Raw genomic sequence first — 27,103 nt, forward strand, 5'->3', positions numbered from 1 at the left:
AAACTACACAATGGTTCACCTTGCTCAAAACAAGTTATTTCAAAATGTGCTTGGAACTCCTGTACACCACTGGATACACTTGTGGGTGTGTGGACATGAAGTGTGTTACAGGCTTGTCCAGAGGCATATGCAAGGACGGATGGGGGCACAGAACTCCTGCAGGGTCTTGGGGGAGAGAACAATATCCTCCTGCCCTGGGCCGGAGATGACAGCTCCACCGGGGGGGCCCAGAAAGTGCCCCTCCAAAAGCAGCCAAATTTTTATTTCTGTGCAGGCCCCTGGGCATGCCACATGCTAGGAAGAACCAAAAGTCAAATTCTCTAGTATACACAAGACCACAGCAACTCAGTGACAGTGGGAACAGAATTCAGGAGACCTGGCTTCCAGTCTTATGCCAACACAACAGTTCCCTATTGTGACAGTCTTCCCTTCTGATGACTTTCTCAATGACTTATTTGATTCTTGGCACAAATTACTCATTTACATCAATGTGGCAATGACATGACTCCTCTGCACTAGTTTGTTGTAAATAGGACTGATTTTTCTTTTAAATTCTGTTCTACCTTATTTCTAAGATGCCATCAATGGAGTAACTCTAGTGACTTAAGAGATAATCTGAAACGGAGAATATATAGTGCAAGCTCTTTGTTTTATGGAAGAAATCCGTGGAGTATTTTCATTCATTCTTTGTTTTTTTTTTTTTTTTAACATTAGAAATTCTTATCTGCTTCTCTTGCAAGACTATGGCTGACTATTGAATTAGGATACCACATTTACCAAAAAAAAAATTATTGAAAGCACTTAAAACTTGTTTTGTTTCCATCTGGAAAAATTCATCTTGGAAATGCTGGAGAATTCATATTTGTGATTTGTACAGTAGCTATTAATAAAGAAACTCTTGCTTCTTACACAATTAGGAACTGATTAAGAATGTTCTAGAAGGAGCTTAGGTATGCCAGTTGAAAGGGAACTCAAGAGCAGAGACTTGTACCTAACTGTCCCTACCTCAAAATGCCAAACTTCAAAAGTCTGGTCTGCAAAATACATTTTTTCTAAAAGTTGTTCACCATTGCTAACGTTGGTTCAACTCCATTGAGAGCAGCAATGTTGGGACCCATGGTCCAGACTACCCACTGTGCTGATTACACCAATTCTGAGCTAGGTTATGTGACTTGCTGGTTAAAACGTAAGTCCACCTACACGATCGCTTCCTATGTTGCCACTATTAGGGAGAGAACCAGTATTATCAAGCACAGGATTTTTTAAATATTTCCTAGTGTAGATAGAGCCTAGGAGCACTGAAAGCTGGTTTGTATTTTATTAATATAAATACTTAACCAACTACCTATGGAAAAAACCACAAAAACACAACCATTCATTCCCCTTTTATTAAAGAATAAGAGAGCAATCCATGTTTATGGATCTTGAAAGAAGACATCCAAAAAACCAGAAAAAATAAGCCTTGACACTGTTAAGATTTAAGGTTAAAATTAAAAAGGAAAAAAGCTTTAAAAAAAATCAAAAGCTGTAGGCCTACTTTGTACCATTCAAAAGCAGGTTTTATGTCAATAACATTTTGCTAGTTTATTGCTGCTATAGGGGGACAAAGTAGAAATCCAGATGGGTACAAAATCCTGGCTGTAGTATATTGTTACAGACAGATGTGAAATAAGTTATAGGGTATGGTGGTGCTACAATTATATAGAGAGCAAGAAACAGTTGAGATGTGCTCTCTACAACCCTCAATACAGTATCACATTTCTGATTTCTTCATCTCTAGTCCTAACAGGTATGGACGCTCTTAGCAATGCTCTATGAAAATGGTTTCCTTTAAAAACGGGGGGGGACGACGGCAAAGGATGCTGTTTTTTAAACACAGTGCAAACATACTAACCTTATAGAGGGATTAGGAGACAGTCCCACCCGTGTCAGCTGACTACATCAACCTTTATGATTAGATTAAGCAGCCAGGGGTGCGGATATCTATTGCGAATAGCGTTGGCAGACTGAGCCTGGAAGGGAGTCACCAAGCTGCAGCGTGTCATGCCCTCAGTAACAAGGAAACACTGACCTACATAACAACGCGTAAAATGAATCCGTGTTGAACTGGAATGACACTGCACGGGACGTGGCTGCCCTGAGCTCAAAGGGCTGCTGGAACAAGCAGCTCTGCAGATGGGGGCCTCAGGCCGGCGAAGACTCGCACGGGGGGGGAGGCGGGATTTCACGCTGCGCTACGCGGAGCCCTAGACAGCCCTGGTGGTGGTGGTGGGGAAAAGTTGAGCGCGAGTCTCCGCAGGATCCGGAGCCCCCCCCCGTGGGGCGGGGAGCGGCCGCTGCCCGGTGCAAGGCGCGGCGGCAGAGACCCTGGCCCGGTACCTGGCTGCTAGCGCTGCGTGAGTCAGAGCCACGGGGTTAGCGCTCGCCTGTCCGACCGGCTGCCCTCTTCAGCGCAGCACTTCACACGACGCCCGCAGCGGGGCCGTCCCCAGTCACGCCCGGCTCATTCGGTGCAGTGTAGCCAGTCACCGCTCACCGGAGCCAGCCGCGCATGCGCCCTTTGCGGGTGGTTAAAACTCACTGCGCCATCGCTGCCGGAAAACCCGGAGTACCCCCAGCAGGCGGCCCTGGGCCGAATCGGTGGTAGCGGCGGCGGCTCCTAGTCAGGTGCCGTGAAGAGGGGACGCAGGCACTCTAGTCTGTTCTCCCCCATCACACCCCCCAATCTCCAGGACACCGCAGCCACCATTTCCAGAATGTTCCAGTCGCAGGAGCCAAGAACAAGAGTGGCCGCCCCGACGCCTGCGCCTGCGCGGGCCCGTTATTTCCCTTCCGTACGAGTCCGCTGCGCGCGCGTGTGCACGAGAGACCTGAAGCACCGGCGGAGCCACTGCAGAAGGACTGACGTTGATCACTCCTTTCACTCCCCCCCTCCTTCCTTAACCGCCGCCCAACTCCTGTAACGTTCACGGTGGCGCGCGCTCCCGTCTGTCTCTCGTGCGTGTTTGGGGTCACGTGGGGGTGGCGCGGCCAATGGGAACCCTGCAGAGCTGCACTCGGAGACCGACGTTCTGACGGGAGGGGGGAGGGGAGCGGCAGTGGCGGAGGGAGAGGAGGGGTGCTTTCAAACCCCACACCCGCGGCAGCAGCGGCGGTTGGAGCAGGGCTGAGTCTTCGGGAACCGTCCGCAGCGGCTGAATCCGGTTCTGTGGCGGGTCCTGTCATAGGGGCAGCACGGGGAGGAGGAGGAACGAAGCCTGCCGCTTCCTGCTCCGTCAAGGTAAAGAGCAACACCCCCGAGCCTGTCTCCCCGCTCCCCGTGGGAGCCGCAGTTCTAACACCCCGGTGCTGGGGGCGGCGGCACCGGCTCCCCGGACTCCGCTGCCCCGCGGGGTAACCCCCTCCGTCCCTAGCCGTGTGCACCGCCCCGTGCAGGGGGTGTGACCCTCGCCCGTCCCCAGGCTATGTGTCTCCGCTCGGGGAGGGCGGCCCCGGGGTGGCTGCCCAGTTCCGCACCCCGTTCCGATGCGCGCGGCCCTCTCTCGCGGGCCTGCGGGCGATGCCGGTCGGGGGAAGGGCTCGGGCTCTGGCTCTGGCTCTGTCAGCCGCTCTCGCAGTCTGTCACTGCTGCTGCGGGAGCCATGGCTGCCGCTGTCATTGCCGCGGCGCTGCGTCTCCCTGGCATGGCTCGTTCCCCCGCCCCGCTGCTTTTGGGGGGGGGGCCCGCCGGGGCGGGGGTGACAGTGCTGCTCGGGGCCGGGGGGAGAGAGGAGGCTGTGCAAACCAGTCTGGGCTTTACCCCTGCAGCCGCGCTGGCCCTGCCGGAGAGCGGCGTGTGCGGGGCGCGAGGCTCGAGCTGTGGGGAGCGGGCCGCAGGAGGGGACGCGCTGCTGCAGCTTCAGCCTGTGACTCAGGTCTGGGATTTTTGGCAACGTAAAAAGCTAGAAGTTGCTTGGTGTGTTTCCACCGGGTTGTCAGCGCCTTGCCGAAGCCTGCTACTTTATTGTGTGGCCTAAACGTATGTGGAATACAATAATATATCTAGGATTTTTAAGTACTTCCCTCGGGCTAAAGGATCCCATATTGTTTTACAAGCTAGTTGCATCAATTGCATTGTCCATCACTAAATTACAGCCACCTCTGGGTGGAGCAGAGCAGCAGATTGACAGCACAGCAACACTAAATAGCTGTTTAAGACAAGAAAGCAAAGAATACTATTTTCTGTTGAAGGTGCAAGGGTGGATTAGGTAGGCAATCTAACTACCTCTGTTCAGATTTGACCAAATTAGCAGCAAGTTAATATCCATCCCCTCTCTTTCAGTTTTTAAAACTGACTGGGCAGTTTATCACAAGTGGAAGAGGAGAAATGCACAATTTCTAACTGAAAATTACAGGAGCAGTTTATGATAAGACTTTAAAAAAAAATTTTTTTAGTTAAGTCTGAACATGTCTAGGTCTTCTCAATCGACCTATTTTTTCCTGGAAACTAATTAGATTTTAGGATGGTGTATTCCACATCTGTCTGGTAGCTCATGGGAATACAGTAGATGACACATAGACGAGAACTCATTTGTGGCATTCATAACTTTAGGTTTTTGTATATATCTATTTGCAAGACTGCAATGAAAGCCATAAATATCTCAACTTCATTCACTTCCATGTGTCAGTTGCTTTGTTATTCCATGAGCTTCCAGAGAGATGTGGAACATATCTTAAAGTTTAGTTAATTTTCAGAAAAAGTGACCAGTGAAGGATTCAGTCACAGGGCCTATATGAAGTCAGGGTGTCACTAAAACAATATAGGGTCCTTGATGTATCATGTGTGTGGAGAGGGGCTCTTCTCTGTCCAAGAGAGGCAGTAGGGGCCTCCTCTTACCCTTTCCCTTACCCCTGAACGAGGTGGGGTAACAGTAAGGGGCCACCAGTACTTACAAACTGTCAGTGTGTATCTGCCATGAATGTGCCAACTCAATCCTTTGTGCTTTTTTTCCACCTTAGTCTTCTGTTGGGGTGGTGTAGATAGAGACATAGTCCCTCAGAGAAGTGGATCTTAAAGTTAACACCACATTGAGATGTACCGGGGCAGTACACGCCTCTGAGGTATTGTTTTAGTCCTCCTGCAGACTCAGCCAGATGTTGGGTTACACTTACATTTCTTCACGAAGATGAGGATTAGCAATTTACCATATTTTTCCCACAAATGAAAGCTCAGATTCTGATGTAATCACATGACTCTAGGAACTGGAGCCCTAAGCATGTGTCTCTGGCTTAACCCTGTCCCTTCATGATTGCACTGGGGCTCTGCAGGTTCAAGGATCTGCCTATGCAGATCTGACTGCAGGGTCTGAGTCATAGTGAAATATTGTTTTGGGAGGGTAATGATAAAGGTAATGGCAACCTTTGACAGCTCTGCTTGCCTATTTGTATTTTGTGAGTTAAAAATCAAGGAGAACAAGTGCTGGAATAGAACGGTGCTTACCAGCACCACAAGGACTGTGGCAGCATTTCTGTGATGATGTATGCCCTGCAGGGCATGAAGCACTTCCTTTCTCTGACTTCATGGTTCTCCCCTGGTACTCTCCACCACTAGCTCCAGTGCATGTATATGATCTTGTCCTTTTACCATGAGATCCACTATAGTTGAAGTATGTGAAGGATTCTCCCCTTCCTTCTGTCTCTAGCCCTAGCACAGGAAAAGAGTTTGGACTCAACCATCCCCTTTGTGTTTCCTATGTTTTTTCTCTTTTCCCCTAACCAAGAAAAAAGCTTCAGTTCTGCATGCATTCTGAATACCTGTGATAACTAGTATAAACCTTCTGATGGATGTTGTGTTGATAGTGTACAGCAAAGTAAGCCTTTTCCTAGCTTGCAAAGTATATCACTTGTCAGGAAAAAAGGTCTGTTGTTAGGGTGATTGTGTACCTTTATGAAATTACAGAATAAGTCTTCTCTTTCTAAAACACCTAATTATTCAGATAATGGTAGGAGCACCAAAACTAAATAAATAAATAAAAGTAGATTTTTACCAAGTGTGGATTATTAAATACAATCTCAAGCAATTTTTCCGAGTTTCATACCTTTCCTGATCTGTTTAAGCTTCAGCTGAACTGAAAAACTACTACCCTGCATATTTTGGCACATACAAGGTATTTAGATCTTTCAGAGCTCTAACACCACCACCTACGAAAAGCTTAACCTTTTATTTAAATATTGATTTGTGAATATAAAAAAAGTTTCTGTTGCACTGTTTTGTTATGTTTACCAAAGATTTTAGGTCAGAAGGACTTGGTAGATTTCACTGAAGCTCATCATCTTGACTTTCAAAATGGGCAGAAGTATTGATCACAAAATATATAGTTTAGCACCTGTTACCACAATCTTAATACACCAACTCTTCTGTTGGCGTAGAACAACTTTCTTTTCTAACACTTTCTCATATTTGGAGTCTGTCTTATTATGAGGTGGGCTGGGCAAATAAAGCTTTTGGCTTAATTTCTTTTGCATGTTTGATTGCAAATGGAGCTGTGTGTTACTGTTGACTGGTCATTTGGTCTCCATGTCAGACCATGTTTTGTAACTATTTCATTACAAGTGTTCTTAGACTTCACTGATAGATGGTATGACATAAATATTAGCCTAAATTGCATTTAATCTTCCTATCATAACCTTCAATAATGTTATTAACAGAAGAGTCAGATCACTGTTGATTTGCCTAGTTGTTCAACAGCTTGCTGTTATTCAGGATCCCTTAATAATCTTTACCAAAAAATTGGAATGCTTCATACTGTCATCTCAGCCAGCTCTCAGCGTTAGCAAATCTTGTTTCGCTGGGCTTGAACAATCAACTTGTCTGTGAAGAGAAGGGGATGGACACCAGCAGCATCTATAGAACCTAAGTTTTCAGTTAAAGAAAATGACATTTCTAACCCCTATGTTGATCCAAATATGAATCAAATATAAACAGTCTTCTTCCTGAATCTTCAGGAAGTACTGTTACCTCTACTACCCCTCTCCTATCTAACAAGCTGCTAAAAAAAAAAAAAATGAAACTAGCAAGATGCTGATCAGTTTCCTAACTGCTACTAGGATCACTGTAGGTAGCCCTGAAATTGGCATGAATCAGGTTAGTTTTATGCTGCTACCTTCTGGGAAAGTCCGGAGCAGCACCGGAGTCAGGTGATACAGTTAATTAATAGGGAACAGAATCCCTGGAAATAGAGAGTGAGGAAAAGGTAGAGTAAAAATATTTTCCCCACTTTCCATGCCTCTTTTCAGTTGTCCGTGATCTGGGGTGAAGGACAGAGTACTTGGGACATTTTTCTCATCACTTTGGCCAGTATGAGACTCTGGAGGAAAGATGATGAAGACACAAAAAGCTCTTTGATCCAAATTCTCAAAGGTATTTAGGCACATAGGCCCAGTGGGAAATCAGTGAGAGTTTTATTGCTCCAATAGTTCACATTTATTAAGAAGCATTATTTTTAAAATTATTATTATTTATTAAATTATATTTTTATTTACAATTATAAATTATTAAATAAATTATATATTAAAAATTTTAAGAAGCTGATTACACCCTGGTGGGGTTCAGGGCCACCATGCTGGTAGAAATTCTAGAATACGCCACCTTTTTGGTTGCAGAGTAGCTGGGCTTCTACTAGGACATTGCCCTTGGAGTTTCACTTTTTCCCATCGTCTTTTGTATTTATCTCTGATTAGAAGGAATCTGGTAACCCCTGATAATTGGCATGGGAAATTGTCCATCTGGTGGAAACATTTAATTCTAATAGATGTTTTCTCATTTCAGTTAATATATTATACAAAGTATATTCACTTTATATAAAACACAATCCGTCTCCAGTGCTCTTCTCTGTTGTGCCAGACAGTGAGTTTAGATCTTACTATCATCAAATAGAGACAGGAAAAATGGAAAGGTTTGTAATGACACTCCCCCTCTAAAATAGGTTGATGCTACTCAGTTTTTGTTTTTTTTCCTTGCTCCAAGAAACAAACAGATCTCTCAACAGCCAAACTAGACTTTTGGGTTTTACCTTTGTTTTGTCCATCTGCTGCCACCCCTCCAATTCCAATCCAATCTCCAGATTAGATAGTAAAACGTTCATTCCTTGTTTATCAGAGCACTCTGGTGATGATGGCACACTGCTGATGCAGGGGATGCCTTTTATGAAAATTGCTTTCTTCTAAGAACCATGAGTTTTACTACCTAAAACTATCTGCCAGTTCCCTCATTATGGTACTTTTCTGTGCTAGGAGGTGATGTCCATGAAATATAGTCATCCAGATTACTGCATCCTAGAACTTCAGGATAGGCAGGTCGAGCTAAAGTCAGGGTATCCAGCTGAGGAAATTGGAACTACCTCAGTCAATGGCTTCCATGCTGGTGCATATATGTAAGATCTGCTGCTTTAGGCCTTGATCCTGCAATAAGAAAGCACTTCATCAGACCCCTGAACTTCACTGAAGTCAAAGCAGCTATGTATGAGCGGCAAGGCTCCATCTGTTTATATGTCATTGTAGGATCAAGGCCTTAATGTGTTTGCGTCTTCTGGGCCTGGTACAAAGCACAAGGTAAAATTGTTTCAAATGTGATGTTCTTAACATTATCCAACATGCCATAAAATGTAATAAAGCCTTAAGTGTTAGCTTACTAAGTATTCAGGCAGCAACTTTGAGGCCTTGAAGGCAAGACATCCTGTGGGTATGGGTGTAAAAGGAGGGGGGGGAGGAAAACCTGATTAAAACAGGCTCACAAGTCCATTTCTTCCTCATCTCTAGTCCTCTGGCATTGTAGTCTGATGCTAAACTTCTCTGCAGGTGCTTGCTTTGAACCCTGACACCATGCTAAGGGATTCAGAGGAAGCACATGTGATATTCAGCATCTGATTTCAGACCCATAGATCTATAGAGAGGAGGATGAATGGGTTTGGGAGTAAGACAGTGGAGTGGGGCTCATAAACTCTGGGTTCAGTTCCCAACTCTGCAACAGGCTTTGTGTGACCAAGGGCCAATAACTTAAGTCCTGACTTTTCAAAAGCTTTCAGTACCTGCAACACCAGTTGATGTTAATGGAAAAATGTCAGTTCCTGAGCACCTCTGAAAATTAATAAGTCCATCTCCATGAGCCTTGGTTCTCTGTGCGTAAAATGGGGTCAGCATTTTACTACATTAGGAGGTATGGGGGGGAATAAATATTTGTGATGTGTTATTATAGTGATGGATGGCCATTAGACAACTCAGATTTCTCATACTAAAAGTGATTTTTTAGTGGCCATCTGCTTAAAGAGTTGTTGAGCTCAAACTTTTGTGTGGTGATTTTTTTCTTCCTGTATTTTCACTGGGACTATAGAGTGGTGTTTAAGCTTGTCCCTCATTTCTTTTCAAAGATAGCTTTTCTTCTCTACTTGAATCAACAAACTTCTTTCCCATTATTCGAGTGTCCTCTCAGGACAAGAAGCATCTTCAGGAGCTCTGTTAGGAGGTTTCTATGTATTTATCTGAAAAAAATTTGAAATTTAGAAAATGCAAGCCATGTGTACTTGTGCATTTTATTCTCTGAGAGCCATGTTTACCTCTTGTGCAAAGAGTGGTGATGTTTTCATTTAGAACTGTATAAAGTAGTCATCTTGGTATCCTTATCTAATGTCATATAGACTTGACAAGGCAGTTTACATACTAGTCAGGCTTTTCTAGGTACCTCCTTTTTTGTCTGTATGGAACTAGGTATTGTCTGGGCTGACACAATGCTGGAGGATAATAAAAAGAATGACATTCAGCAAATGAAAGCGCAAAAGTACTAACAGGAAGTTGTAAAAAAATAGTTCTAATGCCTCCAAATCACAGAATATCTGAATTTCTAATACAACCCATTACCATGAGTAAAACACTAAATCCTAATTTAGTAGTAGATTGTGGTTCATTGATGAATTTTAGAAGTAATCAGGCCTGTGATAACTTTGATAACTGTCTCATTTCAAATGTCTATACCAAACAGATTGGTATAATGCTCTTCTAATGTAGTTGCAGATAATCTGTTTACCTGAATTATGCTTTCATTTTTAATATTAAAGGGACAATGCCCTTTTGAAATCTACTAATTAAATATATAAGAGCTAGATGATAATATCATACTTATATTTGGTACATTAGTGATGTTGCAAAACTCTAGTTTTTTTACTGTTCTGTTCTCTTATATACACATCCTCCCCTAAGCTATTACTTTTGGTTTTTATTAAGAATGATGATTAAACATTTGGATATGTTAACAAAATAGTGGGTGTCAGGAAATAGAAATGGAATAGCCTTCAGAGAAATCAAAGGCTTATTCACATTTGCCACCAATTTATATTTTTATAAAACAAGCTTCTATAAAACAAAATATTTTGTGCTGTAACTTGTATTTAAAAGGAATGTTCTCATTCAGTGTATACAACTTAACCACTGTACTGGTCGGTGAGAAACTTTAAATAAAGCCAATTCGTTTATTTTCCATCATCCAAGATGAAATTCAAAAAGTAAATAAACATCATATATATTGATAAGTACATTTTATATTTAAAAATTATTTGCTTAGTAATTTAAGGCCTTTCACAGTAAGCATTATTATTAGAGAGAATAGTCAGTCTGAGAGGATTTTCTGTTAAATTTGTGATAATTTGGCAGCAGGAAATTAGTATAAATATGGATTATGGCAGTCTGAAGAATCTTGCATCACATTCCTTTGCTTTTCAAGTTTTTATTCGGTTAATTCACAGAACAATTCTAGCATTTCATTACTTTTTTGTGCCACCTCTCATGTGATTCTTAGTAATTCATTAAGATTGTGTTCCTGCAGGCTAGTCAATAAAATACATGTGCATTCCATGTGTCTCTTGTATTAATTAGGTCTCCAGTCCTTCAGACTTGTATTAAGCAGCAAATAGTTCCACTGAGTAGTCCCATGTCCATGGAACTACTTGTGCTTGAAGTTAACCATGTATGTAAATCTCTTCAGAATTGGGGTGAACCTGAGCAGTTCCCAGTCATTTATTCCATGGCCACTTCCATTGCCAAATTTTCTTTTTTTAAACTAAGAAAAATATTAAGAATTACAAATACGTAATTTTTTTAAAATAAAAAGAAATTGATTATAAAGTGGAAAAATCACAGGACCTCATGTTTTACCTCTTTAGTTTCTCAATTCTTCGATTGTAATGGTGTCTTTCAATTGTCACTGTTGTAGAAAAATTTCTGAGAGCTTCCTGTTGCTAGGCAACATCTCCCCCACTCATCTGTTTTCAGAGTGGTTGCCATAGTGTCCCCTATCATTGTAGGCCATATTTGGCCAACAATTCTCTTCACACTTAACAGGGTTGTACAGGCAAATTGATTCGTTTTAAGAGTCATTTCCTTCATTTTAAATGTCATTCATGTTTGAGGGGAGAAGTCCTCTTCATCCACTCTTCTCATCTTCCTTTCTTTTGTACTCTTGCCAATGCAGTTTTCAAAGGTGGGAAGAAAGGATGTGGACTTCTTTGACAGGTGTGGCTCATTTCAAAAGGGTCTCTTAGTTCTCAGTACTATGAACTTAGTTTATTCACTGGCAATGTGGCCAGGCTTTTGAAAATGAGACCTCGAGGCATCAGAATTTTAATATATAGCTAAGCAGTTGACTTCTGCTTTAACATCTTGATTAAACAGTCCCTAGAACTCTCTGCTTGCCATTGCTTCCTTCCATTTTTCACCTAGATAACTGAAAAAAAGTCAGTTACATGTAGCTTGTTGCTCCTTTTCTTTCTCAGACTTTCATGTTCCATCAATCATTGTCTTTCCTTTTATACCCCCCAGCAATCGTGGACTGTTTGCTATTGTGCAGGAGCAATAACCCACAAATACTTGCCAACAGACTGTGACAAAGAGGATTTTTAAATATTCATAAAATTGCAAAAAGTGGTGCCTGGTAGCATGGGGACTTGAGCTCCTCCAAAAAATTAAATGCCTATCATTTCTGTGCAACTCCAGCATCCCTACAACAGTTAATTGTATGCTCCTTAGTTCTACAACAATTAATGACTCACTTGGTCCCAAAGCAATACACTGTGTGCCCCCCATCGATTAATTTTACAGATCCCCAGCCATGCATCTGCCCCTTGATGGCCCCCCCTCTCAACATACCTTTGCTTATGCTGTAAGTCCATGGGTGGTTCTTTTACATCACCCCAAGCTTGCAGGGAGCAGTTCTGTGGGTGATTCTTCATGCCCTTTCCCCACCTAACTTGGCCTGGAGTGTGGTAACTGCATCAGGAGCCTATTGAGCCCCCTTCTCAGGCCTAGGGTTGGGGATAGAGAGGAGTAGGAAGGAAGGAGATGCCAATTCATAGTCATGAGAACAGAGCAGAGGGATCCTGAGTACAGGGCTGTTCCTGCTTTCTCTTCTTCCTCTCTTGCAAAAATGGTAGTCTCCTTCCCTCATTCAAAAATTTCTGTTCTCCCTAAGTGGCGGGAGAGAGCTCTGCCTGCCACATATAGCAGCTTATGTGGTTTCCCTTCCCCAGGAGAGAGGCAAATTATGATCACATTATATTTTTCCCTCACAGAAATCCTGCCTCATTTAGTGCATAGGATGAACCTGCTCTAGGGATGAAATAGGATTGTGTTGTGTGTACGACCCGTTTCATTTGTTGCAGAAATTGGAGGGCATGGAGTCAATGAGCCTGAGGGTTGTGACATGGGGATTGCAAGCAGATAAAGAATGGTCTCATGATTAAACAGTTAAGTGCTGTCCTGGAGAACTGGATTCCATCTTTGCTTCTTACATCACAGGAACTCTCTCTAATGCAAGTCACTTTAAACCAGACTATTCCCAGGTGTTCACTAATTGTGTGTACCTCATTTTCTGGGTACCTGACTGAGAACCTGGAATCTGATTTGCAGAAGTGCTGAGAACTCATAGCTGCAAATGAAGTCAGCGGGAGCTGTGCTTTGAATATATGAAGTGCTACATAGTAAGTTCTCCAAAAAATGAGGTTCTGGTTGTCTCAGATTGGGCATCCAAAATTAGTGGATACTTATGACCTTAATCTCTTGATGCTTGAGCTCCCCCCCTGTAAAATGGGGATAAAATAGAGATAATACCACCTCCTCACTTCACAGGGGTGTTGTGAAAATGCATTAATTAATGTTTGTAAGCATTCATACCACAGTAATGAGCATCCTAGACAAGCCCATGAGGGAATTCATAATTTTGTCTTCAGAGGAGGGTTTGAACAGAGAGTTGCAAATAAGGCCTGTAGCCACACATTGAACAATGAGGAGAAAACAAAACTGGCCATCTTGGTCACTGAATGAGGTGGGGTTTTGTGGAAAAGACCGTATGTGATCATGTAATTACCGACTGTCACAAAGCATAGGTATAAAGGAGCCAAATTAAGGTTCTATAGGCATTTCTGGCATTTACTAACTTTTGAATGCTTGACTTTGCAATCTTAATAATGTCCTTTTAACATTGTGTGTAATAATTTGATAAATTTATAATTATCTTATTAATTTCCTCTGTTTAGTTTAAAACTTTAATCTTTGCTCACATGGATATTTCTTCTGGCTTCTAATAATTTTCATCAGCCTTCTTTGGATCTTTGCTTCTACCATACTCTTTTTGAAGTTTAAAAAAAAAAAAAAAAGAACTGATCTCAACATACCTGGTAATGCTGTACCATCAAATTAAATATGGCCAGCATAATATTTTCAGTATTGGTCTATCCTATTCTGCACACATCCTAATATTTTGTTTGCCTTTTTGATCATTGATGCATGTTGAACAGAGGTTTCCACTGAGGTCCACAGTAATGTTGAGTGGTTACAGTCAACGTAGAACCAGCAATGTACATAAGTGATTTGAATTCTTCTAACGTGCATTGTCTTGTACTTGTTAACTTAACAGATGAAGTTCATTGTATTGCTATGCCCCTTTGGGTTTCCTTACAGATATCTGTAATCTTGTAGATGATAATTTATAGTAGCCACATTTTTCCATGTCATTAATGGCACCTTTCTCTCCTCTGGTTGGGGTGCGCGCCCACATAGATATGAATCAGTATAGATCCTTGAAAAAGATAATCATTGTCAGTTTATATATTATTTTACCAGGTTTAAAATTAATATAGAACTTTACCTCATCCCTCATGATTATTTAAGTTCCTTGATAGTTTTTTATGATGGACTTTGACAAAGGTTTTTTCAAAGTCCAGTAACTTGTAGTAACCAGTTTTCGTTAGCCCATATTTTCTTGATATTCTCATTCTAATAGATTTAAGAGGTATGATTTCCTTCTTTGCAGAAGCTGTATAGACATGTTCCTGATCAAAGTATGTTAATCTAGATGTTTTAATACTCACTATTGTTTCAGCCAACGTACTGATAAGGCTAATATTTGTAATTCCAAGGATAGCTCCCCCACTATTAACGAAAAAGATGCAACCATGGTTACTTTCCAGTCCTCTGGTAGATAACTGTTTTTAATGATAGCTGAGAATCTTTATTCTGAAATGTATACATACCGAAAGCTTTTTCACAATTTTTATTTCCATAATTATATCTGGAACTTGCTACTCCTGGAGGTAATAGCATGATCTAGTTTGAACAAGAAAAAAAACTTACTTGGACATCAGTAGTATTTTAGGGCATTCATGGATAGATGCTTAACTATGGTATTTTTTCTTTACATCTGCAGGATTGAATTTATTGGCATCAGGAGGAATTCCCCCCCAGCATCTGGGGGTTGAATGGGTAGGATTTCATCTTCTGCTGGAAAATTTCAGTAGGGAACTTATATACCCTCCTAGTCAACAAACTGGGCTGATGGGTTGCAGCTTGTCCTCTGAAGATTAATAGACAAATTTCATTGAAACAGTTGTCTGGAAATTTTTGCACCTGTTGCAGCTACCTCTTTTCAGTCTTACTCTACCTCTGATAGACAAGTATGGCAACAGTTTTGACTCTTTCTTCTTCAAGAAAGCTTGATAGTCCTTTAGTCCCAAAGTTGTTGGGAAGTAAAGTCCATGAGAAGTCTCATCACAGGCTACCAATGTGGAACCAGTATGCCTCCACAATACCAGGGAGTCTGAATGAGTTGAAGGAGCTTCCTACAGTCTTCTGCAATATGATGAATTGCTTCAGAGTTGCTGTTAGAAGATTAAACCTTTGTTAGAGATAACAGGTAGCAGAGGATGTAAGGACTAATGCTTCCAGTGAACATGTGGTTTTCAAATGATTCTGAGGCTTTGCTCCCTTCTGCCATGTTTCTTGAGGTGATACTGAACAGTTTGTTGAGCCACTCAGCCTCCCCTTCTTACCACCCTGTCCCCCAGAAGAGGTACCCTTTTGGTTTCATCTTTGTTTGCACTGTGGCTTAGCTGTGCAGGCCATCTCTACATTTCTCTACTCTGAGTCTGAAGGAGTAAGACAAAGATTGTTAACTAAGGTCAGGACATCTTTGTCCATAACAGTGATGGGATGTATAAACCCCCTTCTGTGTTAGCCACTAAGAGGTTAAGGGACAGAATAGCTGTTTCCCCAGCTGCGGCTAATTGAGTGACCAGCAACACTGGGGTAAGTGGCTGCAACCACGCAGAGGGGGGCAGCTGCCAGAGAGGCTGAGGACTATCCTCCATCAGAAGCAAACTGGCATGAAGCCGCCCAGGGAGTAGCACCAGAAACCTCTTGAGTATTCTGGTGAGATTAGTGAAACAGCAGAGGGAAACTCTCAGCCTAAGATGGTATCCCCTCTCCTGCTTTCTGAACTAGAAGGAGATTGGAGTCTGTACGGCCCTGCTACCAGCATGGGAGAAGGTTGACATAAGGATTTGGGAGCTGAACTTCAAAGCTAGGATCACAACATCTTAAAGGGCCAGGGTATTTCAGATGAGTCTGAAGACAGGTGAGGGTAACTGAGCCTCTTCACACTATCCCATCAGCCTTTAAAGTACAGTAACATTTAGAGGCTGGGAGGCTTCCTTCCTCAAATGAGGAGATTGACTCAGTTTCCTCTTACTGTTTTTGATAGGGAATCTGCCATGTTTAAATAAACATTTGGAAAGACCTTATGCCTGATCTTTTAGGCTCCCAGTCTAGCTTCATGTAATTTGCCTTTTCTTCATTGACTAGTGGAAGTGAAGATGCTTCCATTGCACTTAAAGATTAATGCTTCAATCTCAAGTAGGTGGGAGACCCCAACAACTGAATTCTCATTGTGTAACCATCTTTTAGAGCTTCATGTTGGCCCTGACAGAACTAAGTTGCGGGGATATCACCTCAGGTGGATGAAGCTGATGTATATTTTGATGGGCTCCGCTTAACTGTTACTTGCAAAGGCTTTAGGAGGAAAGACGGCCATTTTAGCTGAAGGCAAAGGGGGAAACAGGCTGGGGATGGAGAAATGGGAGCTTCATGGGTTGAACAGAGTGAACAGAGGCTCAGAGGGAAATAAAGGGAAGCCTTCCCTCGTCCTGTTCTTCCTCAGATATATGTCCACATGGATCCCACCGTAGATGTGCATTCAACTTATGCACATGAGATTTGATTCTTTTGGACGGAAGTGGCCATTGGGCATGGCTATTGAGGCTGCATGTGTGCCTAGTGCTGTCTCATGTTCCTGAAGTGGCTGTGATTCTCCCTTAGTTTTTCCTGATTGCTTGTGGGAATGAAATGGAACACAGTGAGTGTCTGACCCACTGCTTCTACAGAGCTTCAAACTTGTCATTTTCTCTGCTGGTTTGTGAAGAGATCTATCTCACCCCCTCCTCTTCCTTATTTTTTTAAATTTGGATATTCCAAAAAATAATAAAGAAGATATTCCCCTCACCATATGCTGGCGCAGGGTGCTTTGTGCCAACATGGCTGACTCCCAACTGTCAGGTTCAAACACTGTTTGTCCTATGATGGTGGTCTTCCACTCACTGACAGACACAGCCATTGCCTTTTCTGCCTAGGGGAGATCCATATCCTGGAGAGGTTCTTAGTGTGCCAGTAATTTTCCTCTAGGACCTGCAAGTCTAGGGGCACGGGGGTCAAATTATATCTGCTTCAGCAATCCATGTGGATAACATCAGACCCAGAGGAAATGACAACTAACTAATTGGAGCTGAAAGAGTCGGCATTGGCCAGCACTCTTTTGAACAGGCATCAAACCCTGGGATTGGGCAATTAAAGAAAAGCAGCAGAGGGTTCTGTCAACTGTGACGCCATGCTTTCAATGCCAACAGCCTAAATATCAGAGCTGGTACATATACCCCACTCACAGAGGGGTGACATTAAAAGATAGCCCTGACAAAGCACAAACTCAGCTCCAAGTAACATGCAGGATCGTCCCACAAAGAGGACGTGAGATATTGCTCTGCCATGGATGGAGCCTCCAAGTCCACTAACACAGGAACTGAATAGTGTTGAGGAGCTCTGGCACCAACCTTGGTATTGATGTCAGAGCCCACAACCAAACTGATGACAGGCGCAAGATGTGCACTGTTGAGGTCCCAGTGTTCCCTAATCCTATGTGGTGATGACTGGTACCAAATCTGGTATAGAGGCCATATCTCCTCCCTGCACCACCACTTGAAGATGGTTATTTATCTTCATAGTTGGTGGTTTACTCCTTCTCACTAGTGTTGAGCAGACATGCTTCTTCTTTGCTTTCAGAGAAAAACCTCAAGGACAGCACCAGAGGTCTCCTGACGAGAGAGGTCTCCTGGGAATGATACTGGGTTGGCCAGCCCCAACCACACAGGTACCCCTGTAGCATGCTGCCTTGACCATACTGGCTTTACTAGGTTTGTCATCACACATTCAAGAGGAGGAGGATATCTTGACCTCCTACAGCATCATTGATCAGACCTCCAACACCAGATCCTGGCATCAGCCACCATGAGCTGGAAATAAAGGAAGGTCTCCACCCAAGGAGTCTTCATCATCTGATGAGGCAGTGAAACTAGACCCTATGCCAATGGTCAGTGACTTCACAGCTATCCAGGATCTCCTGTCCCATGTAGCAGAGACCCTGAACATTTAAATAGTCATATAAGAGAAGTCCCTCAAGCAGCTTCATGTTCTCAGATCACCGTCTCCAGCCACAGTTGCTCTCCCCATCAGATAGGCCAGACTGTAGCCCACTAATGGACTCTGGCAAATCCTGGCCACTCTCCCTTTCACCTCTGAATAGGTGGAGAAAATATATCAGGTGCCTCCAGAGAGCTATGAACACTTTTATCTCCACTATCGCATTTTGGGGTGTGGTTCAGACTAGTGAGAGGTTGTCCTGTATTCCAAATGCTCTGCTTCTGTCTGGACGCTCCCAGGTAACATATAAACATGCACTGTGTGTATTATGTAATCCTGATTCTGCAACTCTGACTCCAGTAGCCAACTTGTTACACCATAGTGATTCTCTGGTCTCCACCAGCTTTGGTTACTACTAGCCAAGTGACTGCATCAATCCCCAGTCCTGAATTTTCTGTCTGTCTGTCAATACTGTCTGTCCTGAAATGTCTATCCCTCTCTTGGAACACTGAGGAGTAATAAGGTCTGTTGCTCCTTTAAAGAGACAAAAGCACAGCAGCTTATTGCTTTACCGGCGTTGATAATCACTTCAAGTCAAATATAGTGCTAGGTTGATTTAAAATAAAAGTAAAACAAGTTTATTTAATCAAAAAGAGAGAGGTTTTAAGTGAATTCAAGTATAAGGGATAATGACCAAATGGTTACCAGCAAATAAAAGTAAAATATGTTTTCTAGTGGCTAAGACTTTAACTCATCAAACTATAACCTTGGCTCAATGTAGGTTTCTTACCAGTCTTTATTTTTTTTCTAGTCATGGCTGATACTTCCTTAGTCAGGACCTTCCACAAAAGTACAAGGTGCTGATTTCCCTTGTCTTCCTAGGTGAAAGATCTTTGCCTAAGCAGGTTTTTCACTTATATTCAGTTCCCAGAGTCTCTAACCCCTTGGTTGAAGGACCCATCTTTCTCAGCTTGGAAGAGCTCTGGCCCCTTGTGTCTGTCCAGTGATGGATACCAAGATGGCTGCTTCTCTCACCTTATATCGTCCCAAATTCACTATTTTGTCTCCAGATTCAGGATGACTTACGCTGTTCTTCCCTTTCCCCTGTTGATTTGTATGTGAATGCGAGTTCCATTGTTTTTTTATCAAACATTGCTTAGTTTCACTGGAAACAGGCAGACAGATTGCTAGTTGCCTTTCCTCCCGTCTGGGGGAAAATTTACTTCCTTCTGTGTTTGGTCACAGACTTCACTGCATAATATCAAGTATCATAATTCCTCATATAGTGTTAATACATACATTTTACAATAATATGAATCACCAGTGTGTCATTAGCTTTCATAAAAAACCTTACTTGACACACTTTTATAATACAATAATATTGTATACCATCATTGGGTTCAACTGCTTATCATTTGAGATTCAGATCCTTGCAAGAGGGTATCTCTGCCATTCTCTAGGTTGATGTCTTTTTCTTTTCATGTAAATGTAAACCTTCATTTTCCTTGCCTGACAGCCAAGCTGGTCAGACAAATAAATACACATTCCTTTGTATAAGACAGAGTGTACTTACTGCATTGCTTGCCAAACACATATTAAGAACATAATGCTACCCTGTTTTCATAATGTTGTACATACCATCTACGTACATCACATAAGAATATTATTGATCACTGAATTATTAATTTTCCAGTAATCTTACATGACATCTTTTTGATGTAGGTTATGACAGCAGAGCGTAGGTATAGTGAGTATGTCAGGCCTAATGAGTTGCTGACAGAGTAGTGAACTACAAATGGGTTTCTGTGTCTCACTCATCCAAACTTAGGTTTCATTGGTAGTGTCTGCAGTCCAAGAGAAACCAAGTCTTCAAAAGGTACTTAGGGACAAAGACCTGAAATTAGATGTGGTTGGGCACAAAAACATCAACCTTACTTCAACGTTGAGGGGCAAACTACCAGGCTTTGTTTGCAAAATACAACTTCCTCACCTCTAAAAGATCACTTAAGAGAACAGAGGAGTTGAGTTCATAAAAAAAGGCCATATTGTATCTAAAACAGCACTGCAGGCAGCTGTGAATGCTAAGTTTTTGTGGCAGTAGTCATGGTTATGAGATGGTCCTCTTATCTGTTAGTGTCTGGGATACCCAAAGAAGTGCAAGCCATTATTGAGGTCCTTCCTGTTGAGGGGAATGGACTCGAGCTATGTTATGGTGCTTAAGAATTTACAATCTGGCTCACTACTGAAAACCACATAAGAACCAGCCCCAGCAGAGACAAAGGATACCAGCATAATCGCAGGAATCACCACTTGTGTAATCTTCTCAGAAAAGATACCATTGCTCTACAACATGTCTGCCCTCAACTTCCTTTTGCTCACTTGGCACAGAAACGGCAGAATTGATGGTAATTTCAAGAGTGATACTAGAGCTATTGCCACTTTTGGGAGTCTTTTTGTCCCTTTTTGCCTGACTTGGACCACTGTCATAGGAGGCAAATGAGTGTTTGGACATCTCCCGTTGCTTCCCTATTCAGACCTTACTCCCTGCCTCTCTTCCTCTTCATTGACCTTTCTCCTGAGGCCACAAAAGTGGCCATGTTGCTTTATCTAGAAGACATAGAAGAGGTCCCGCAGGAAACAGAGGGAAGAGGCTTTTACTCCCAATATTTCCTTATGCCAGAGAAGACAGATTTTCTTCATCCTGTCCTAAACCTGAGGAGACTGAACAAATACATATGCTGCCTCAATTTGAAGATGGTAATGCTTGTCTCTCTCATTCCATCCCTGCAGGCCCAAGGATCTTGACTTGCAGGATGCATATTTCCACATAGCCATTCACCTGGCTCACAAGACATGCTTGAGATTCACAGTGGGACTGAATCACTATTAGAAAAATATACTGTCATTTGGACTCTCCACAGCACCAAGAATTGTCATGACTGATCTAGCAGTGGTTGCAGTGCACCTGAGGAGACAGGGTATCCACGTCTCCCTTACCTGGATAACTGGTCAGAGTCAGGTTCCAGTAGGAGATGGTGATCACCCTAGTATATATATGCGTGCGCACTCTCTCCCTCCCTACCTCCCTGCAGGTCAAAGATCATATCTACCTGAGGACATGTTCCTGTCTTTGTGATTCCTGCTACTCAAGATAAAATCAAAGCCGACTGACAGTATAGACTTGCTCTGGGCTGTGATGCCACATGTCAGCATGCAATTACATGACACTGCTTGCCAGACTTCACCTGAGGCTTCTACAGCTCTGACTCAGAACTGTCTGCTTCCTGGCAAATGCCAGATGGACAGAGAGGTCACGGTGCCATCTCATATCCTCACAGAATTGGCACAGTGGCCAGAACCTGAAAATGTAAGGAAAAGCATATAGTTTTCAAGCCCCACCATAGCAAAGACTTTAGTCATGGGCATACTAGGGACAAGTTAGAAAGCCTATTTGGAACAGCAGCAAATGCAAGAGATCTGGTCCTTGGAAGACATGGGACTCCACATAAATATTCTGGAACTCAGGGCTATCGAATTTAAAGATTTAATTCAAATAATAATGAACCCCGAACATTATCTAGTAGGGTTTGTAGCTGTGCTCCTAGGCTAGTTGCTAAGCTAGCTACTCACTGCTAAGGAGAAGAAACTCATTGTGTTTTCTGTGTTCGTATTAATAAAGTCCACAAATCCTACAGTGGTCTTCAGCTTGTTTGCGGTGTGGAGGCAAAACTCAGTGTTCAATCACTGGCTCAGGGATAAGCCTTTTGGGTGAAGAGCCATCTAGTTATGCTTTCTACAGCTGTAATTTGAGTAGACAGACCTCTCTGCTACAGAGCTTAGTTATTATCTTTGGATCTAAAGATTTATAATATCTTTTGTCCTGTTCTACTTGGCACTAAGGAGTCCTTAGCTGGAATACTGCATTCAGTTCTGGGTTCCACACTTTAGGAAAGATGTGGACAAATTGGTGAGAGTCCAGGAGAGCAACAAAAATGATTAAAGGTTAGAAAACCTGACCTGTGGAAAAAAAGTAAAAAAAATTGGGCATGTTTAGTCTTGAGAGAAGACTGAGGAGGGACCTGATAAGTCTTCACACATGTTAAGGGCTATTATAAGGAGATGGTGATCAATTGTTCTCCATTTCCACTGAAGGTAGGACAAAAAGTAACGGGCTTAATCTGCAGCAAGGGAGATTTAGGTTAGATATTAGGGAAAACTTTCTAACTATAAAGATATTTAAGCTATGAAATAGACTTTCAGGGGAGGTTGTGGAATCCCCATCATTGGAGGATTTACAGACCTGTCAGGGATGGTCTAGGTTTACTTGGTCCTGCCTCAGTTCAGGTAGCTAGACTTGATGACTTCTTGAGGTCATGCTCAGCCCTATATTTCTATGATTCTGAAACTAAACCAAAACTTAAAATTACATATTCTGGTTCAGTTGGACTTTAGGATGGCTGGCTTTGTGCCAAATTTTTGGCAGGCTTTTGGGGCTTAGCCATTTGATTTTTTGGCTTCTCCAGCATCCCCTTTTTCTTTGACAATGCAGCACCTGATGTGCACCTGTAGCTCCTACTTGATTTCAGTCTTGTAGACAACAGAAGTCTAAAGGGAAAACATACTCTTTCACCTCTTCTAAGCTACAATGGCGAGCTCTGCTGGTTTTAGTGGTGTGGATGAGCTTCCTCCTCACTCAGTTCATGAAGGCAAGACCCAGACATCCCTCTCTTCAGCCAAGAGAAAGCCAAGCCAAGATGGAAAGGCAGGGAGCCATGGCATAAGAGTAGTAAACAGCATTCTCCCATGCAGGAAGTAGGTGAAGCAGCATTCTAAGGGCAGTTCCTATCAGTGATTCCCTGGAACTTGCCATCCAGGCAAAAATCTTCACACAGTCACCCTAGCATGTAGTGGCGTTCCCTCCCTCTAGGGTTTGCCATTAAGTGTCCTGATAACGGAATAAAGAAAAAGTTACAATCCTTCCACTTTGATTTGGCATGGATACTACTTAAGGAAACAATAATAGAGTCTCAGAAGGCATGCGTTCCTCTAAACAAAATAGAAAAAGAGGAAGTCAAGAAGTAAATCAACATGGCTAAATGGTGAGGTTCAAAAGGTTATTCAAGCCAAACAATGATCATTCAGAAAATGAAAAGCCAGTGAAGCCAATGAAAAGGAGCATAAACTACAGCAGGCATTAAATAAGAAGAAATAAGGAGGGCTAACAAGGAATTTTACGAGAAAAGAGGTAAAGATATATAAACTAATCAGAAATTACTTAAATATATTAGAAACAGGTCAATACCAATATTTTAAATTCCATCCAGAAACCCCCAGTCAGCCAGAGCAGGTTACAGAATACTGGTTGAATGTGCATGTTGTTGAGACACTCTGCTTTCCAAGTAGTACAAAATGCAGAAGCTTATCTTTAGTTTCCAAATGTATTTAAAGTGTAGTTGCAAGAAGGGCACATCATTATAGTATAATCTCAAAATGACAAAGTATATTGTTATAGTGGGTGAGATCTACATTGGAAAGAAAAAAGCTGTGATCTCCTAGCCAGTTACAAAAGATAAAATGCAGATTTGGGTATTGCTGAAGAATTATCATCCAGCAATAACTGGGAATCCAGCTAGAATTCCAGGTTGCAAGTCATTCTGTGCAAGACCTTCAGTTGGTGATACAGATATAATTTAGATGACAAGACTTAATTTATAATATTGGACTAAACTTTTTTCATCTCTTGCTACACACTGTTGATAAAATCCCATGGTAGGATGTAGGATATGCTGAAGAATAAGAACACTTATGTACTTGCACAAAGTCTTCCTTTCTTGGATTAGTAAAGTCCACATATATAATCCACACTATGTCTGACATGGGATCACTGTTCTTCAGCTAAGTGAATAATAAAGCTTTCGTGCTTGGCAGCATGCATATTCAAAGTTAAAGTTAATGCTTTACTCATAAGATTTTAGTTTGAAAAATGGACATTTCGTTGTAACTGTGAAATTTGTCTCAACTGGCTAGCTCAGTGGAAAAGGCATTCTCCTTAGCCAGGGATTGGCAGGTCTGAGTTTTACTCCCAAGGGTTCAACTAGACTGAAGAGTGTTGTGGGATCTGTGGATCTCATTGCTTGAAAGGAAGCTTTTGGGTAAGTGCATGCAAAGTGTGAGACGAGTTTCAGGGGCCTATTGGACTAGGTTCACATGGATATTGCTGAGAGCAAAGACTATAGAAATATGGATCTCGCAAAAATCCGTGCAAGGGATCCAATTTATGTTTTCCATCTAGTTCAGAAGAGTTTTTGAGCTTTCGTCTCTGATTTGTGCTCTGATAAGGGGATATCCTTAGGCTAATAGGTTTATTTGTTCCTCCTTTTGGTAGGAAGTAGTTGACAGAAGTCGGTTCAAGCATATTGGAGAATCTTCTTCACTATCTCAGTCAAATTCAATTCTTTTAATGTGAGACTGACCCTGAGCCTTTGAAACAAAAGAGGATCAAGATTACCTCTGAATGATTGGTCCCGTATATTGTATTCTGCAGTTGGTGGACAGATATAATTTCCTGCCTCAAGTTTCCATAATGCAGCCTGGCATGCCAAGAGCAGACATTTCAGAGACTATTTTAAAACAGTTGATCATTTTCTGGAGATTTGGGTTGTTGAGTGCTCATTTCCCACCTCTCCATCCCACTTCTGTAAAATGTTGCTCAATGTTTGTTCTTTTTACTTTATTATGATTACATCTGAGAAAATTCTGCGCCAAAAACTTAAAAATTCTGCACACAGTATTTTAAAATTCTGCAAATTTTATTTGTCAATAAATAAATGTGGAGGCTCAAGGATGGCAGTGGGGAGCACAGGCCACTGGCTGCATGGAGGTGGGAGGTCACACTGCAGATGCCACCAGAGCGCATACTCGGTTGTGAAGCTGCACCTGACTCTAACATGTTGCCAGGGCTGGGCATGCCCCAGAAATGCTGTGGAGCCCTTCTCCTCTATGTCAGGTGCACCAGGTGTGGGCAGGCAGGCTCACCAGGCAAAATCAAGTGCCTTAGTGTGGGAGATCTAGGTGTGGGTGTGGGGCAATTTGGGTGTGGGTTCAGTGGGGGAGGTCCAGGTGTGTGTATGGGATCTGGATGCACAGGAGCTTGGGGGGGGGGGGATTTCTAGATGCAGGGACAATGGGATTTGCAGGGTGGTCCAGGTGAAGGTGGTTGGGGCTCAGCGAAGGGGTATGGGTGGGGTATGGAGCTTGGCAGAAGATATGGGCTCAGAGGAGGGGGGTGGGGCTGGGGGAGTGAGGCTTGGTGGGATGGGTCTAGGTGCAGCTGGTTTGGGTTCAGTGTGGTGGGGGCTTGTTGCAGCTGGTTGGGGCTCATCAGAGTTGGGGTTCGAGTGGGAGGCTCAGCAGGGTGTGGTCTGGGTGCAGGGATGGGGATCTGGATGCGGGGAGGTGCGGAGGATGGGGCTTGGTGGGTTGGGGTGCAAAGGGTCAAGGTGGGGGAGTCCATTTGCAAGGGGGGTTGGGTGGACTGGGGAGCAGCTTCCCATACAGTGACCCCTCCCTCCTGTAGCTGAAGAGCAATGGGGGCAGGAAGCGGGTGGGGAGGTGAGGAGCTTCCTGCAGCTGGGGGAGGTTTCTGGGGATGAGTCAGAGAGACCCCTTCTCCCCAGCCCCATGCAGGGTTGGAGCCACTGGCTGGGATGTCCCCAGCCCCACCATGATTTATCTCTCTGCCGGCTGTGCTCCAGGTGCCCAAAACAATGTGCCTACACTGCTGGGGAGGAGAATTTTTCTGTGAGGAAGCAAAGAAATCTGTAGAGGACATGAATTTGGCACGTGTGATGATGCAGAATTCCCCCAAGAGTAAATGTAATGCATATTTACATACCCCAGACTCAAGCATTCAGATTTTTTTTTAATTCTTGTTTGTACTAGGGAATCTCAATCTACAGAACCATGTTCTCTCTCTCTCTCTCACACGTTGAAATATGGCTGAAGAATCTTGACCTTTTTTTTTTTTTTTTTGCATCACAGTTTACCTTTTAAGCACTTTGGCCAAGGTTACACAAGAAACCTGTAGTAAATTAAAGAATAGAATTATGTCATGATTTCAGTCCTGTGTTTTAGCCCCGAAGTCATCCTCCAGTGTTTTGGAAACTTTGTTTTGAAGGTGAGAGGAAGCTGATTGTAACTGGGATCAAAAATGTTTGGCCATATTTTTTTGTCCCTGGTTTTCAGCTTTCATAGCATGATCTGTGATTCAAATCTACCCTGAATGCAGAAATTGCCTGTAATGGACAATAAAATTTGATGTTGGGATTAGGGTCCTGTTGTTTTGGGGGGCTTGCATTGGATCCTGGTCCTTTCTGTCTTGATATTTCAATGAAATGTGGTAGACTGAAAAGGAATGGGAAAGGCAATGAAGGACCTGGATTACAAATGCTTGATTGTGTGTTTACTTACATAGTTTTAAGATTTTTTTTTTCAATTTTAAAGTTTGAATGTACCTATATTTTTTAATTTGATTATTTATATCGTTGTAGCACCTAGAGGCCTCAGTCAAGTTGAAGCTCTGTTGTATTGGATGCTATGCATGCATAGGATTAACAGTCTGAGGGAATGCCTACATAGCACTTTGGAGCAAGCGGGAGCGAGCCTCCCAACCTAGATCAGCAGATACGCGCTAATGCTAGCACTGTAAAAATAACTGTATACACAGTGCTTTGAAGTTGTGGCTTGGGGTGGAGCTTGGACTCTGAAGCCTAAGAAGGGGATGGGAAGTCAGTGCTTGTTTGTAGTAAGAGGCTGCTGGTTTCAGGGAGCTGAGCCACAGCAGGCACAGACAAGACTGCTTCATGTGAAGAACAAATAATAGTGAGGTACCTCACAAGCCTGGGTGCTCCTGGAGGATTACCACACCCATCCCTGCCCTTCAGGGAGTAGGACAGGGAACTTAATTTTCCCATTCCAGAGAAAGAGGGGCTCTGCCGATGCTCCATGCAGTCAGACCTGGCATTCATATTCACAGTTTCGGGGAAGGAACTGTGTAGCCTTG

At 42.8% G+C, this 27,103-nt stretch overlaps 1 protein-coding gene across 2 annotated transcripts in view; it reads left to right on the plus strand.

Moving 5' to 3' along the window:
- Positions 1-2,582: 2,582 nt before the first annotated feature.
- ANKRD12 (ankyrin repeat domain 12) overlaps positions 2,583-27,103 on the plus strand; it is a 121,149-nt gene continuing 96,628 nt past the window's right edge. For both annotated transcript variants that reach the window (XM_067547707.1, XM_067547717.1), the window contains exon 1: positions 2,583-3,280. The gene's annotated coding sequence lies outside the window, so the exon portion shown is untranslated. The remainder of the gene's footprint in view (positions 3,281-27,103) is intronic.

The sequence above is a fragment of the Emydura macquarii genome, unplaced genomic scaffold (assembly GCF_026122565.2).
Source record: "Emydura macquarii macquarii isolate MOO-44397 ecotype Brisbane River unplaced genomic scaffold, CSIRO-AGI_Emac_v2 contig_212, whole genome shotgun sequence".
NCBI lineage: Eukaryota > Metazoa > Chordata > Testudines > Chelidae > Emydura > Emydura macquarii.